The sequence below is a fragment of the Macrotis lagotis genome, chromosome 8 (genome assembly GCF_037893015.1).
Source record: "Macrotis lagotis isolate mMagLag1 chromosome 8, bilby.v1.9.chrom.fasta, whole genome shotgun sequence".
Taxonomy (NCBI): Eukaryota; Metazoa; Chordata; class Mammalia; order Peramelemorphia; family Peramelidae; genus Macrotis; species Macrotis lagotis.
This window is the reverse complement of record NC_133665.1, coordinates 193772790-193787197: the sequence shown is the minus strand read 5'-3', so window position 1 is coordinate 193787197 and position 14408 is coordinate 193772790.

The following is a 14408-nucleotide window of genomic DNA, read 5'->3' as shown; positions in this document are numbered from 1 at the left end:
AGAGGGAGGGTTGTGGTTATCCCGAGGACTCAGATAGAGGAAGGAATTCTCTTTCCAAATAACTGCGATTTCTCCCCCAAGCCCTGCCCTTGCCCAATGGACATCTAAGAACCACAGAGATTTTGTTGGCTAGTAATACTTTAGCAATCTCAAAATGGAAAAAAATTAAATTATGTTCCATGGATGTGGACCCTCATGGAGCTTCCATGGACAAAGAATGAGCTAAGCAATGTTGTCAGAGGCTGGCTAAGGAGAGTCTTCCTAAGCCCCATTGAAGCAACTGGCACCTGTCCTGCCCAGGGCTTCCTGCATAAGGCTTGGTCAAGGAGCTTCCCCAGGAGCTAAAACTACAGAAAACTCAAGTCGCTGGGACCCTGAAGCATAGCTCTGAGCTCACAAGGGTGAGGGCCACCTGAGAGGGAGGGGTTGACTCCGACTAAACATAATAACTCAAACCTCAAATGCTGGGACATTTGTATCCAGGAGGATGCAGGATGTGGAAGCACAAATCCTGGGTCTGGATTTCGGTGTTGCCACTTACTACCCATCTGGTCCAGTTTTCTACTCGATAAAATGAGGAAGTAGAACTGGCTGGCTTCTACATACCATGAGGTGTTTTCTGGTCCCTCCTCCATGGGGCTCCTGGTGACTTCCCCGACCACACCGCCACTACCACACACCCTTGAATTTCTTGTGCAGATCTACCCTTGTCTATATTGTCTCCTTAAGAGCATCTAAACTTCTTAAGAGCTGAGTCTACTTCAACGGCAGTCTGGAATATAATAGATGCTTAAAAATGGCTCTTGATTAATCAACCACGGGTGCCTAGCACTCTGCTTTGCCCATGGTAAGGATACTGGAAGAGTGTATTAAATGAAAGGCACTTTGGAGTTAAATGTGGAGGCCCTTGAATATTAAGCTGATGAATTCGGATTCTATTCTGTCAACCAGGGGTGTCCAATGTGCTCTCCCTTCATCTATTATCAGCTGAGACTCATTTACTTCTCTGCAAGCTTCCAGTGCTACCCCCAACTTGGACCAGTTTTGATCTAAATGAGACCCAGGAACCCAGGGCATCTGTCCTGCTGGTGTCCTTGGGGAAATTCCACCAGCAATGCTCTTTTGGCCTTCAGAACACCTTGTGACTTTGAAAGGGGACCCTGGACAATAGACTCTGTTAGAAGAGGGGCAGTGGCCTGTAAGAGTCTCCTCTTCCTTTTGAGTAGAGTCTTAGTCACAAAGGACAAGCAAAGAAAGAAATCTCCCTCCCCACCAAAGTGTCCTCTTTTCCCAGGTTTACAGCCTTGGGATCATCATGGACTATTCTCTCTCCTCTACTCCCAGATTCAGTCTCCTGCCAAGACTTGTAGATTTTACTACAACCATCTATTGAATACACCCTTTCCTCTCCTCTCCCAACTGAGACCATGAGGCTGGGTCCCCTCCAACCTGGATTATTGCAATGATCTTTTCACCGTTCTCCCTACCTCAAGGCCCCTTCTCCCTACCACTGCCACAGTGATTTTCCTAAAGCACAAGTCGGATCCCATAAACAGAACTAGGAGAAAAATGTATTCAATAACAACATTTAAAAAGCCAATTTTAAAGACTTAACTCTGATCCATGTAACGGCCCATTTCAATGAGAAAATTGAACAAATAACAAAGCCTACTTGTTGCTTCTGCTGTTCAGTTGTGTCCAACTTTTCACGACCCCATGCCGAGGTTTCTTTGACAAGTGCTTTCCCATTTCCTTTTTTACAGATGTGGAAACAGGGTGCAGTGACTTGCCCAAGGTCACACAGCTAGTAAGAGTCAGAAGTCAAATTTGAACTCGGATAGAAGATTTTCCTGGTTCCAGGCTCAGCACTCTATCCACTGAACTACCCAATTGCTCAATGAACCCTACTATCCACGTCTTAACTCAGAGTACAGATTGAGACATGTCTTTTGGGCATGGCCAGTGGGAAATTGGAATTTTTTTTTGCTTGTCTATACAAGTTTGTAACATGGAGGATAAATCCAAAATGCTAAATTAATTTAGATATCTAAGAAAGTCATCAGATGAGTCAGAGTATGTTCAGCTTGGTTGAGGGCCCAGGGACAACCTTTGAGGGGTGATCTATAAAAACAGGGAGCCAGTCGGAACACGAGGAGCCGAGCTTCTGGCTACGTAGGGGAGAGCATTGCTCTGGCAAAGCACAAGTGTCTACAAAAGAATCATTTGGAAGGGAGAAGAAGAAGAGGCCTGGCACTGGCATCTTGTTCCCCTCTCCTATCCCTTGGCCAGAAGAGGACCTTGTGAACTTCCAAAGATTGGAGGATATTCCCTGTGACAATAGCAGCTGTTGGCAGTGGCTACCCAGGAGCCAAAAGCAGAGGGAATATGGTGAGAACAGGCGGACTCAAGGACCCCAGCAGGAAATCCACAACATATTTAATACCCACAAAAGGGAAAAAAAGGCTTCCAGCCACCTGGATACCTCTTTGCCTATTGGTTGTTCCCTAAGCTTGCACCCACTTTCCTCTGAACTCTATACAGCTCTATATGTTTTAGTTTACGGGGATGTTTTGGACCAACTTAGTCAAGATCTGTTTCTAAAAACTAATTACATCTGGCTGATGTCAACTTATAATCATGGTGAGCATGGGATGGGGGGAGTTGGACACTGTTGGAGTCTTGTGAGTAATAGACAGCATTAGAAATCCCCCCCCAAGTCCTCAGAGTTACCCCCAGACTTTGAGAGGACACTTTGAGAATTCATTTGATGGTGAAGTGGGGGGTTGAAAGAGTACCTCCAAGTCCTGCCTGGGTTCCACAATGACATAATAATTCTTCCCAGGACGTGCTCTGGGCTTTTTAGAAAACAAGGAAGTTTATTCAATTACATTGACTTCACTACTGGGCCTGGGATTTCACTGCTTTAGGGCACTCTCCTCTACTAAGAGAAGTCAGTTCAGATGCTAAGTGACTTGTCCCAAATCTTACACCCAGCATGTGTCAGAGGCAGGACTCAAACTTCCTGGAGTCAGGAAGACCTGAGTTCAAATCAAGCCTTGGACACTTCCTCCCAGTGAGACCTTGGGCAAGTCATTTAATTTCTGTCTGCTTCTGTTTCTGCATCTGTAGGATGAGGATAATGATAGCACCTCCCTTCCAAGGGTGGTTGTGAGAATCAGATGAGATCATATTTGTGAAGTTCTGGAGTTATGTTTGATATTCCTGGGATGCCTTGAGAGTCTTTAAGTTACAGATGTACAAAATAGAAATAAATTATTAAAACGAATAACATTTTAGCAAAAGAAAGAAAAGCTTTGTGCTATTATAAAACAGAAACTATTTTAAAATAGGATTTTTTCTCTTTAAAAAAATTTTTTTAAATTAGTTTATCAATTAATCAACTACTATCTAGACTGGGCACAGTGAAGAAACCAAGTCAAAACCACCTCAGCCCCTGCCCCCAAGGCTCTCAAAGAATACATTAGCCTGCATATATAATAGTAAATAGATGGGTGTGTAATTTAGAAATAAATATACATATATCAAGGAGTCTGGGCATTTTCTTTTCTTTTTTACTGATGGGAGAGTTTGGGGACCACTGCTATGGACAATAGGGAGTCACAGACGATCATGGAGAGAGAAAGGGACCCATTGAGGGCGGCATTTTAAGAAGATCAATCTGGCAGTGTTGTGCAGGATGAACAGGGAGAAGGAAACAAAGTTAGGCGGTTACTGCCATGGTCAGGCAACAGCCCCGGCCCTTGACAAGGGTGGGGTCACAGAGGTAGTAAAGAGCAGTCAGTCGTGGGAGGAAAATTTTGCAAGAAAAACTGTTGACTGACTTGGTGCGGAGAGCACAGCTAGGGAGGCACACGAGATGACTCACAGCTTCTCACAGCTTCCCAGCCCGGATGGCCTGGATGACCTGGCTGACTAGGAGAGGCAGGGAAATGAGAAGGCAACCTGTGGCCAGCGAGCCCAAGGAGAAGAACCAGCTCATCTATACCAAGCCATCTGCCAGGACTTTTTTGTGGGAAAAAAAAGGACCTAGAAACAAAGCGTGTGTCCTTCCATCGGGAAATCACAAAAAAAATAATTGTGCAATGGAGCACTAACAACAGCTCCACCTCCCACTCCAATCCAGTTCCTGGGCTTGTCCTGGCATCATCTGTCTGAGGTCGCCGTCTTCTATGAGAGTGAAGGCCAAACTATCCACATCGAGCTACGTTAGCAGTTCAGATCCTGCCTGCCACAGTCACATAATCTCAGAGGCTCATTTTCTTCATCTGCAAAATGGGTGGTAGCGGTCCAGATAATTTCTAAAGTCCCAGCTCTAGATTTGGGATTCTCTGACTATGGGGAGCTTAGACACACACAGGAAGAAATGAATCCTAGAATATCAAGGAAAGAAAAAACAAAAGAATGCTGCAGGATGATCATTATTAACTTTGGCCCCAGAGGAGAGATGGGGAAATATCCTTCAGCTGGAGAGGTAGAGTGCTGTGGGGACCGAACAGCGGAGACACTATCAGATTTGGCACCTCCTTTCCTTATCTTTGTTTGATTTAATTTGTGACAAGAGAAGGCTCACTGGGACTCCCATATGGAGGTAGAGTCAAGGGGAGCGGGGGTGCTGGAGAGGTTGGTTTGAATCTCATACAAGAATGGAGAATAACTCAGGCCTCAAGAGGAGGTGAGATAGTGGAGGGAGAGCCAAGGATGGGGCAGATCTGCAGCTAGGCTTCTACTGAGAGAGCGGGGACAAGGGGGGGACAAGAAAGCCCCAAAGCCAGGCTTCTCCTGGGAGCATATTGGAAGGTCCAACCGAGAATATAAGAAATTTCTGCCTCTGCCCCCAACATGCATCTGTGGCACTGGGCCGCCCCATCTGTATCACAAGAGACTAGGCTTTAGTGGACATAGCAAGGACTAATGGCACATTTCCCCCTCTAACCCTGAAGATTTAGGAGCCAGGATCCCACAGTTCTAGTATCAAGCGTCTTCAAAGAGGGGACAGTGGATAGAGCACCAGTCCTGGAGTCAGGCAGACCTGAGTTCAAATCTAGCCTCAGACACTTAATAATTACTTAGCTGTATAAACTTGGGTTAGTTATTTATCCCCATTTCCTTGCAAAACAAACAAACAAACAAACAAACAAAAAACCAAAGAGTCTTCAAAGAGATCATCAAGGCCAGCTTGGAAGCCATTTCTCTAGGAGTCTTGCCAAATACAGCCTTTGCAGGAAACCCTCTAAAGATGACAAGCTCACTGCCTCCTACGATAGCTCTGTGCACTCCGGTGAAATCAACCTCTCTCCCCAATTCCCCATTGCTTGTGGTGTCCACTGGGACCAAGCTGAACAAAGCTCAGGGTCATCTCTCTTCCCCAGGACAGCCCTTCCCAGACTGGATCCCTGCCCTATCCAAAGTTCCCTCTGCTCCTCATCCCTAGTTCTTTCAACTGATCTTCATGTCAAATCTGGAGAGCCAAGAGAGAAGAGATGCCCTGCTGTCTGTGGGACCTCTCATCTCAGGGGATCCCCTGTCCTCTCACAAGTCTACACAAGTCAGTGCCGACCCCCATCGTTCTCTCACTGGATCTCTGGCATTCATCTCCTCTTTTCCACAGGCAGTGCCCACATATCAGGTCAGGCCCTCATTGACTTGTGCCATGGCAATGACACCACAACACTGGACCTCAGGGGCTCTCCCTGCCCCAATGCTCACTGTGTTCCCACCGCCGTGGTACCCTCATCCCACACCTTCTCCTGTTGAAAGTCTCCTCCTTCTTAAAGGCCAGTTCAAATGCCAAGCCTAGGACAGAGCTTTTCCCAACCCCCCCAAGTCCAACTGGAAATGCTGTTTGCCTCCTCTGGAAGCTTGGTCTGTGCCTCCTACCTTTATCAGACTTTCTGTTAGGACCCTAATTATTTATGAGTAACAGCTGATTTGGGGGAAGAGAACAGGCCTTTTAAGAAGATTCCTTTCACTTAGAGGTGGGAGGATAGATGATGGTATATGAATGCCATGAAATCTTATTGCATCATGGGATGCTATGTGAATGCTGTGAAATCTTATTGTATCATGAGAAATAATGAAAGGGAGGAGGCAGAGAAACCTCAGAAGACCGCGATGAACTGATGGTGAAGTGAGCAGAACCAGGAGAACACTGTATACCATAACAACATGTGCGCCAGGGCCAGCAGCTTTGAAAGACGTAGGAACTGATTAGGATAATGATCAATGTCAACCCCAGAGGACCGATGATGAAGCAGCTGCCACCACCAGGGGATGGACTTTGTGGACGTGGTCAGTGCAACCAGATTATTTGAGGGGAAGGCTGGAAAGTGGGAGCTAGGCTGGGGCATGCCATAAAGAAGGAAAGAAAAAGAAGAGCAAGTAGGTCATGAGTCTTCTTTAAAAAATTGTAGAAGAGGGGCGGCTAGGTGGCGCAGTGGCAAAGTTACACTTTGAAGGTCCTTTAAAGGAAAAGCTAGCTGTGCTCAAGAAGGGACTCATTGTTCCACAGGCACCGGTCTGCTTCTCTTCTATTAGCCACAAAGAAACATTCACTTTATTCAATGTTTAAGTTCAGAATGTTCAAACATTAAAAAAAAAAAAAGCAAAAAGAATAAATCTTGCTGCCATTTCTGTGACTCATCAAGACTGGCTAGATGTGTGCTCACTCATCTAATCCTCACAGTGAATCAATGGGGGAGAAGCTGTGATTATCCCCATTATGCAGAGAGGAAAACTGAGGCTGAGGGAAGTGGTCATTTGCCCAGGGTCACCCAAGTAGGAAGGCAGTGAGGCAGCTTCTTCTTGAGACCAGTTCCGGTGCTCTGAATTGGAATTCAGCCCTGCTGAAAGGGGAGGAGAGAGAGCAGTAGGATGGACCTGGGGACGGATGTTTTCACTCTGGGAGGATCCTGAGTCCCATAAGGCTTTTCCGGAGTTCTTGGGCAGAGTGTGGGGTGGTCCTTTGTCAGCCTATCTCTCTCTCCCTTAATCCTCACAGTCCAGCGCCAGGATGATTTGCTATAGTCAGGAAGGAAGTGGACAACCGTGGCATCTTCCATGTCTGCCCAAGCTTTGAGATCATGAGCACCCATTCAAGTCACCTTCCGAGCCCTTAGAACACAGTGTTCTCATCCACCCATTCTGCGGAACAAGGATTGCACTTGTTGGGGAAGACACCCCCCTAACTCACTGAGGGGTTTAAGGCCTGTCAGTCACCCATTGCCCGGTTTAACCTGTTTCCCAAGATGGTTTAACTAGGGAGCAGCTCCTGGGCGGGGTCACAGGTGAGCGTCTAGTGGCAGGTGGACATCAAGGGTGGATGAATAACCCTGAAAAGTCTCAGCGGCCTTCATATCAAAGGTGCCAGTTCCTCTGATCACCCCATAAAATAACTATTATGTAGCTAAACATTTTGTGAAGCTTGGGCAACTAGGTGGAGCAGTAGATAGGCCACAGGTCCTTGGAGCCACACCTGAGATCAAATCTGGCCTCAGATACTAAATGTGGAACCTGGCCAAGTCATTTCACCCTGTTTGTCTCAGTTTCCTCATCTGTAAAATGAGCTGGAGAAGGAAAAGGCTAACCACTTCAAATGGGGTCGCAAAGAGTCAGACGCAACAGGAAAACTGAGGCTCTTGGAAAAGGAGAAAGACTATATGGCAGCAATAGCATAGGAGGCCTGGGCAGAACAGGATAAAGAGGGGAAGTGAGTGGTTCCATTTGTGAGTGGTACACACCTCAGAGCAAGAAGGAACAGGTCCATGAGGCCAGAGGAGAAGCCTCAGGGCAACTCACCAAACAGCGGAGCATCTCCCACTCTGAAAAATCCTTGGAAACCGGGTCATGAGAGGGTTTGGGAGAGAATCTGGGGATGCTCCGTCTCAGGGAGGGAAATGCTTGCATTACCTGGGAAGCCTCCCAGGGTCAATGCATTGGGAGAGGGGAGAGAGGATGGGCTGGCACAGCCAGCCTGGAGTGGGACGGCCAGTAGGCTGGGAGAGCTCCATCCCTGAGTGGAGACTAGAGAAGCGTGGGATGCCATGGACCCAGGAAATCTGCTCAGGGGAACCCTCAGTTTCTTGAGTCTCAGTTCTTTGGGGATTAGGGCTCTCCAAGGCCATGGCCAGACTGAGGCTACACCGACCTCCTGGGGGACCCTTGGGGCTTGGCATCGCTTGTGACCCAGGCCGATGCCTCTCGGCTTTTGACTATCTCTACACCAGGGCTGCCAGCCTCCCCACGTCCTTCAGACCTAAAGGGCCAGATTGGGGCACATTCCTGATAGTTCATCCACTTTGGTGACATATTCCATGCTGAGTGACAGCAGCAGATACATCCGCAAAGGTGGTTTTACCAAAGATCTTGCCTCCCAATAGAAAACCTGGCCCCTCGGAGAGGCCGTGCAGTGCAGTGGCTAGAATTTGGACCGCAACCTGAATGTGAATCCTGCTTCAGACACTCATTAGACTTCTACCAGCATCTTCCAGGTGGGGGCCTTCAGCCCTTGGTATTGAGTCTTTGGGGGGGGGATCACTGAGACAATATCGATCTTAATGGTCTCTAGATACGTCAGCCGCTAGTGCTATACACGTAAACATAGTTTTTATTAGCCCCATTTCGTAGATGAGGAAGTGAAGGTTCATAGAGACAGTCCCCAGTCCAGGATCATGCTCAGCATCAGTAAAGATCTGATACTGGATTTGCACCCAGGTCCACCTGACCAGTCATTATGTGACCTTGGGGCAGATACTTCTTTCTCTGGAACATGAGGAGTATGACATCAACCCAAAATTCTATCGTGGAACTAGGGAACGAGCCCTAGATTTGGAGGCAGAAGACATGGGTTGGGATCCTGACTGTCTCTAACCCTGGGGGACTCACTTCACTTCCCTGTGCCTCAGTTTCCTCATCTGTACGATGAGGGGGTGGGCCTCAGGGGCCTCTTCCACTGCTCTAGCCAATGTCCAGGATAACCAGGATAACCTGACATGAATCATAACAGCAGCCAAGGGGAGCCTTGGCCCTGGCCGCAGTTAGAAGAGTTCAGTTCCCGCCTCAGACACTTCCTCCTGTGTGACCTGGGCAAGTCACTTCACCCAGTTTGTAAAATGGGGACACACTGGAGAAGCAAATGGCCAGCTATTCTAGTGGCTGCCGAGAAAAGCCCATGGTGGCAGTGGGACGGGACTGAACGGAGCAACAGCCAAAGGAGGCTTCCTTCCCCCTCCTCCTGTCCCCCACCTCTCTGCTTACGGATATTGCCAAATGCTGCTCATTGGTTCATTTCCATAAATCAGAGGAACGAACCCTCCGCCACTCTGCTGTGATTACATGGGGTTTATCTGGATTTCCCATCTTGGCCATCTGAGCAATGTCTCCCCACTAACTGCCCCCCAAAAGATGACTGCTATAGGAGCAGATGAAGACCCTGCTCCAGAAAGAGGCCAGGAGGGGGGAAGGCAGGGAGAGAAGCCCTGAAGAGACATCCCAGCTGGGCCTTGGCCTCAAACGTCCCCAGGGAAAGCTTGACTTGGAAAGCCACATAGAGAGGCCATTCAGGCTGGCAGGGCAGAGCCCAAATTTCTGTGGCGGCATTAGCCAGGGCTGAGAAAACCCCCATTCCTTGTCCCTGGATTCACTCGGCTGCACCCCCCAAAGCCTCAGGCCTCTGCTTGCCAGGCCCTGGGCAAGGAAAGGGGCAAAGTTATGTGCCTACCTCAGCCCCTGGCACCCTACCAACGTTCCCTACATTCCCTTGTCTGCAAGAACTGTCCTTAGATCCCTCCTTGTCCCCAGGGTGGGTCACAGAACCTTAGTGGAGCCTGTGGGGCTGAGCTGGGGGGGGGGGGACTCCTTCTAGGCAGTGAGTGGGGTCCTGGTGAAGTCACTTCCCTTCTGGAAAAGGGGAGCTATCCCCCAAGGTCCCTTACAAAGCCTGGCCTTCTCCCCTTCCAGGGAGACCTCCACAGTGATCCCACAATCAGCAGGGGCTCTCCCACTGCCCACCTTCCCTCCCCTCTCCTGCCCACTTAAGGGATGGCCCTCCTTCAAACAAGAGGGTAGCAGGGCAACCCCCCCCCCAAAAGAAGCCAAACCCTTTCCCAGCGGGGCCACAGCCAGGCCGGGCGTGAGCCCCCTCCCGCCGGCCTGGGGCGGCTGAGCTGCGAACCCCGTCTCAGCCAGCCGCAGACCGGGGGCCGACGGGTGCCCCTCAAAGTGGCTGCAGAGCCCGATCCTCCGGCCCAGGTGGACCGCTGAGTCTCCGCCGCTCCCCCGGGAGGCAGGGGAAGGGGCGGGATCTCTCCCCGGGCCCCTCCCCAGCATTCCTGGCCCCCAACAGGGCCCTCCCCCAGCCCCGCCTGCCCCCTCCCAGCTGGGCGGGCAGAGGTCCCCCTGACCCCCTGCCCCTGTCCGGGGAGCTCCCCAGGCACACCCGGGGAGGCCCCCACTCACGTGGCCATGGCCTCTATCGGGGGGCGGGGGGCTGCCCCCCGAAAGCAGAGGCGCGCGCAGGACCCCCAGCCCCGCAGACGCGGAGTCACAGGCGCAGGACCCCGGCCCCTCCCCGGGGCGCCCACCCTGATGCGGGGAGTTGGGCCGGAGGGGGGCCGGGCCGGAGGGGGTGCAGGGCTGGAGGGGGTGCAGGGCCGGAGGGGGCCGGGCCGGAGGGGGTGCCGGGCCGGAGGGGGGCCGGGCAGGAGGGGGTGCAGGGCCGGAGGGGTGCCGGGCCGGAGGGGGTGCAGGGCCGGGCCGGAGGGGGGCCGGGCCGGAGGGGGTGCAGGGCCGGGCCGGAGGGGGGCCGGGCAGGAGGGGGTGCAGGGCCGGGCCGGAGGGGGGCCGGGCAGGAGGGGTGCAGGGCCGGAGGGGTGCCGGGCCGGAGGGGTGCCGGGCCGGAGGGGGGCCGGGCCGGAGGGGGGCCGGGCCGGAGGGGGTGCAGGGCCGGGCCGGAGGGGGCCGGGCCGGAGGGGGGCCGGGCCGGAGGGGGTGCAGGGCCGGGCCGGAGGGGGGCCGGGCCGGAGGGGGTGCAGGGCCGGGCCGGAGGGGGGCCGGGCAGGAGGGGGTGCAGGGCCGGGCCGGAGGGGGGCCGGGCCGGAGGGGGTGCAGGGCCGGGCCGGAGGGGTGCCGGGCCGGAGGGGGGCCGGGCCGGAGGGGGTGCAGGGCCGGGCCGGAGGGGGTGCAGGGCCGGGCCGGAGGGGGGCCGGGCCGGAGGGGGTGCAGGGCCGGGCCGGAGGGGGCCGGGCCGGAGGGGGTGCAGGGCCGGGCCGGAGGGGGGCCGGGCCGGAGGGGGTGCAGGGCTGGGCAGGAGGGGGCCGGGCCGGAGGGGCCGGGGGCTCACCGCGCAGGGCCGGGCAGGCGCCGTTGGAGTCCATGGTAGCGGCTCGGGCCGGGGGTGCAGGCGGCCCTGAGGCCGGCAGCGAGAGGAGGCGGGGAGACCGGGGGGCGGAGGGAGGAGGCGGAGGGAGGCCACCCCGCCCTGGGGCGGCCTGGGAGGGGAAGGGGGGCCCAGGGGCCTCCTGCCCAGCAGCCCCCCGGACTGCCCCACCCCTCTCTCTCAGACGCACGCGTGGACACTGGGTCCTCTTCCAGGGGAGACTCCCAGACTGGGGGGGGGGGTCTCGGCTTGGGCCCCTCCTGTCCCTGGCTCATCCCTGGCTCATCCGAGCCCTTGTCCGAGGGGGGCACGCCCAAAGCAGAGCCGAGAATAGCCTTGTCCCGGGCGGGCTGGCAGCCGCCCCTGCCCTCTCCACCCCGACCACAAGCCCCGACTCTTTCATTAGCTGAGGGGCCAGGCGAGACACCGAACGCCCTGTGGGGAGCCGGCCCCCGTGCCCAGCCAGTGCCTGGCATGGCCTCAGCCCTGCCCTCCTCTCCCTCTGCCCGGCTCCCGGCCTGGAAGGAGCTTCAGGAGCTCCTGCCTGGTCCTTGCTCTCAGGCCCCTCCACCTCTAGCCAGAGGCCTCCTCCCATGCTCTCAGGGGCCTTGTCCAGGACCCAGGCTCTTATGTTGGGCTCTGAGGCTGCTGGCTGGGATGGTGGAGAGACAGGGCCACAGGAAAAATCTAACGTGGGGCTCAGAAGCCCTGGCCAAGACCAGGCAGGTCACCCGGCCCCTCTCAGGCTCTTCACCTGTCTGTCAAATGGGCATCATTTTCTCAGTGGCATCCCATAGAAATGAACCTGGGGGCTGCCTGGGAAAGGCAGGTGGCAGGAAAGGGCTGCTCCCTTCACCAACAAACTACCTCTCACTCCCAGTCCCAACCTCCAGGGCCCAGCTTGGGACCACACAGGGGCATGCCGGAGCCTGGAGTTCTGCGACTACATGAAGTCGCTCAAGGAAGAGGCCCCGTGACCCCTTTCAGGGCCACCAACCACAGTACCATTGTCAGAGGATGGGGAGCCCCTGAGCCTCCTCCTCAAAGGAAGTTGTGGGCAGGCTAGCCAAGGTGACTCACTGAAATTCCCAGAGGCCACCAGGCTAAGCTCTTCCTAGCTTGGACCCAGAAAGGGCCAGAAAAATATCAGCCTCAGCTTGGTCTCTATTTCTCAGGATTTTCTTCCTCTTCCTATCAGAGGAAGACTAGAAAACTGGGGGGAATCTACAGATAGATGGATGAAGGAAGGAAGGGAGGAAGGAAGGAAGTAGGAAAGGAAGGAAGAGGGAGGGAAGGATAGATAATATATTTATGCAGGCTGGTCCCCAGGACTGGAATGCACTCACTCCCAACTCATGTCCCTCAGAATCCTTGTCAGCACAAATGTCTCCTGCTCTGGGAAACTAACTCTCTGTCTCTGTCTCTTCTCTACCTTTCTCTTTATCTCTTTCTGTCTCTCTGTCTCTGTCTCTCTGTCTCTCTCTCTCTCTCTCTCACACACACACACACACACACAGACCCCAAGCACATGAGTGTGAATTCTCCCAAGATTCAGGAACCAGCAGGGATTGGGTGAGATGATGAAGCTGCCCCCCCCTTTTACTGTGGCACCACCCCAGAGGGGAGAACAGACTGTAAAACTGTAAAACTGCTCCCTTTGGAGCAGAGCAGATTGAATTATGACAAGGGCTGCAAACAAGGGCTAGCCCTGCCAGGTTCACTGACTCACTGAAGATAGAGGGAGCCTTGCCATTTGCTTGAGGACTTGAGGCAGACTGAAGTAGGATTTCCTGACCCTATGGCCCCAAAGACTGAGACCGCCTCCCAAGTGCCAAGGCTGCTTTGTAGGACTGACAGTAGCCAAAGTTTGTTTCTTTGGCTCCCTCTCATCTCTCCCTTCTCACTATCAAATGATGAGGCACCAAACATTGGCTGAACACCTACTGCATACATGGGTACATGCGCCCATCACTATGAGGAAGGCAAGATGAGACTCATCCCTGCCCTAAGCCACTTACAGTCAGGTGGGGAAGCCAGACAGGCAAGAAACTGGCAGCAAGAGTCTGGGGCAACAGAGACCCAGTGATCTGGGTTAAGTCCATTCTCAGCCTGTGGGTTCTTAGTGAGCTCCAAGAAGGTTGGGCTCCCCACCAGAAAGCATGTGTGTTCATCTACACCTATGCAAAAGAGACAAGGAGGTCTGCTTCTGGTTGGGAGGACACATAGGGCTATAAGGGATCCTCAAGACCACCTCCTAACCCATTTCACAGATGAAGGAAACAGAGACCCAGTGAGGGAAAGGGGTTTGTCCAAGGTCCTGCAGGGAGTTAGTAAATGATAGTGCTGGATTCAAACCCGGATGTTCCAAGTTCAGAGTCATCACCCTTTCCTTTCCCATACTGCTTCTATCAAGGATGTGAAAGATTGCCATGTGGGAAAGGGCTCCAGTGAACAGAACTAGGACCCATCAGAGGAAGCTGCCAAGAAGCAGACTTAGCTCCATATGCAGAGAAGCTTCATGAGGAAACAAGGAGGCATTTATTTAAGCACCATTTGCTAAGTACCCTGCTAAGTGCTTTACAACTATAACAATAATAGCATTTATAGAGCTCCTACTGTGTACTAGCCATGGTGTTAAGTATTTTACAAATATATTAGCAATAATAATTAGCACTACTATTGGTAGAGTTGTGAACTGATCCAACCCTTCTGGAGAACAATTTGAGACTGTGCCCAAAGGGCAATCAAACTTCATACTATTGATCCGGCAATACTCCTGCTAGGTCTGTATCCCAAAAATACAGCAGCTCTTTTTGTGGTGGCAAAGAATTGGAAATTGAGGGGATACCCATCCATTGGGGAATGGCTGAATGAATTGTGGTCTATGAATGGAACACCGTTTAAAAAATCATGATGGTGGCTTTGAGAAAAGCCTGGAAAGTCACGTATGAATGATGTTGACTGAAGTGGGAAGAACCAATTCATTACACATGAACAGCAACATTGGGTGATGATC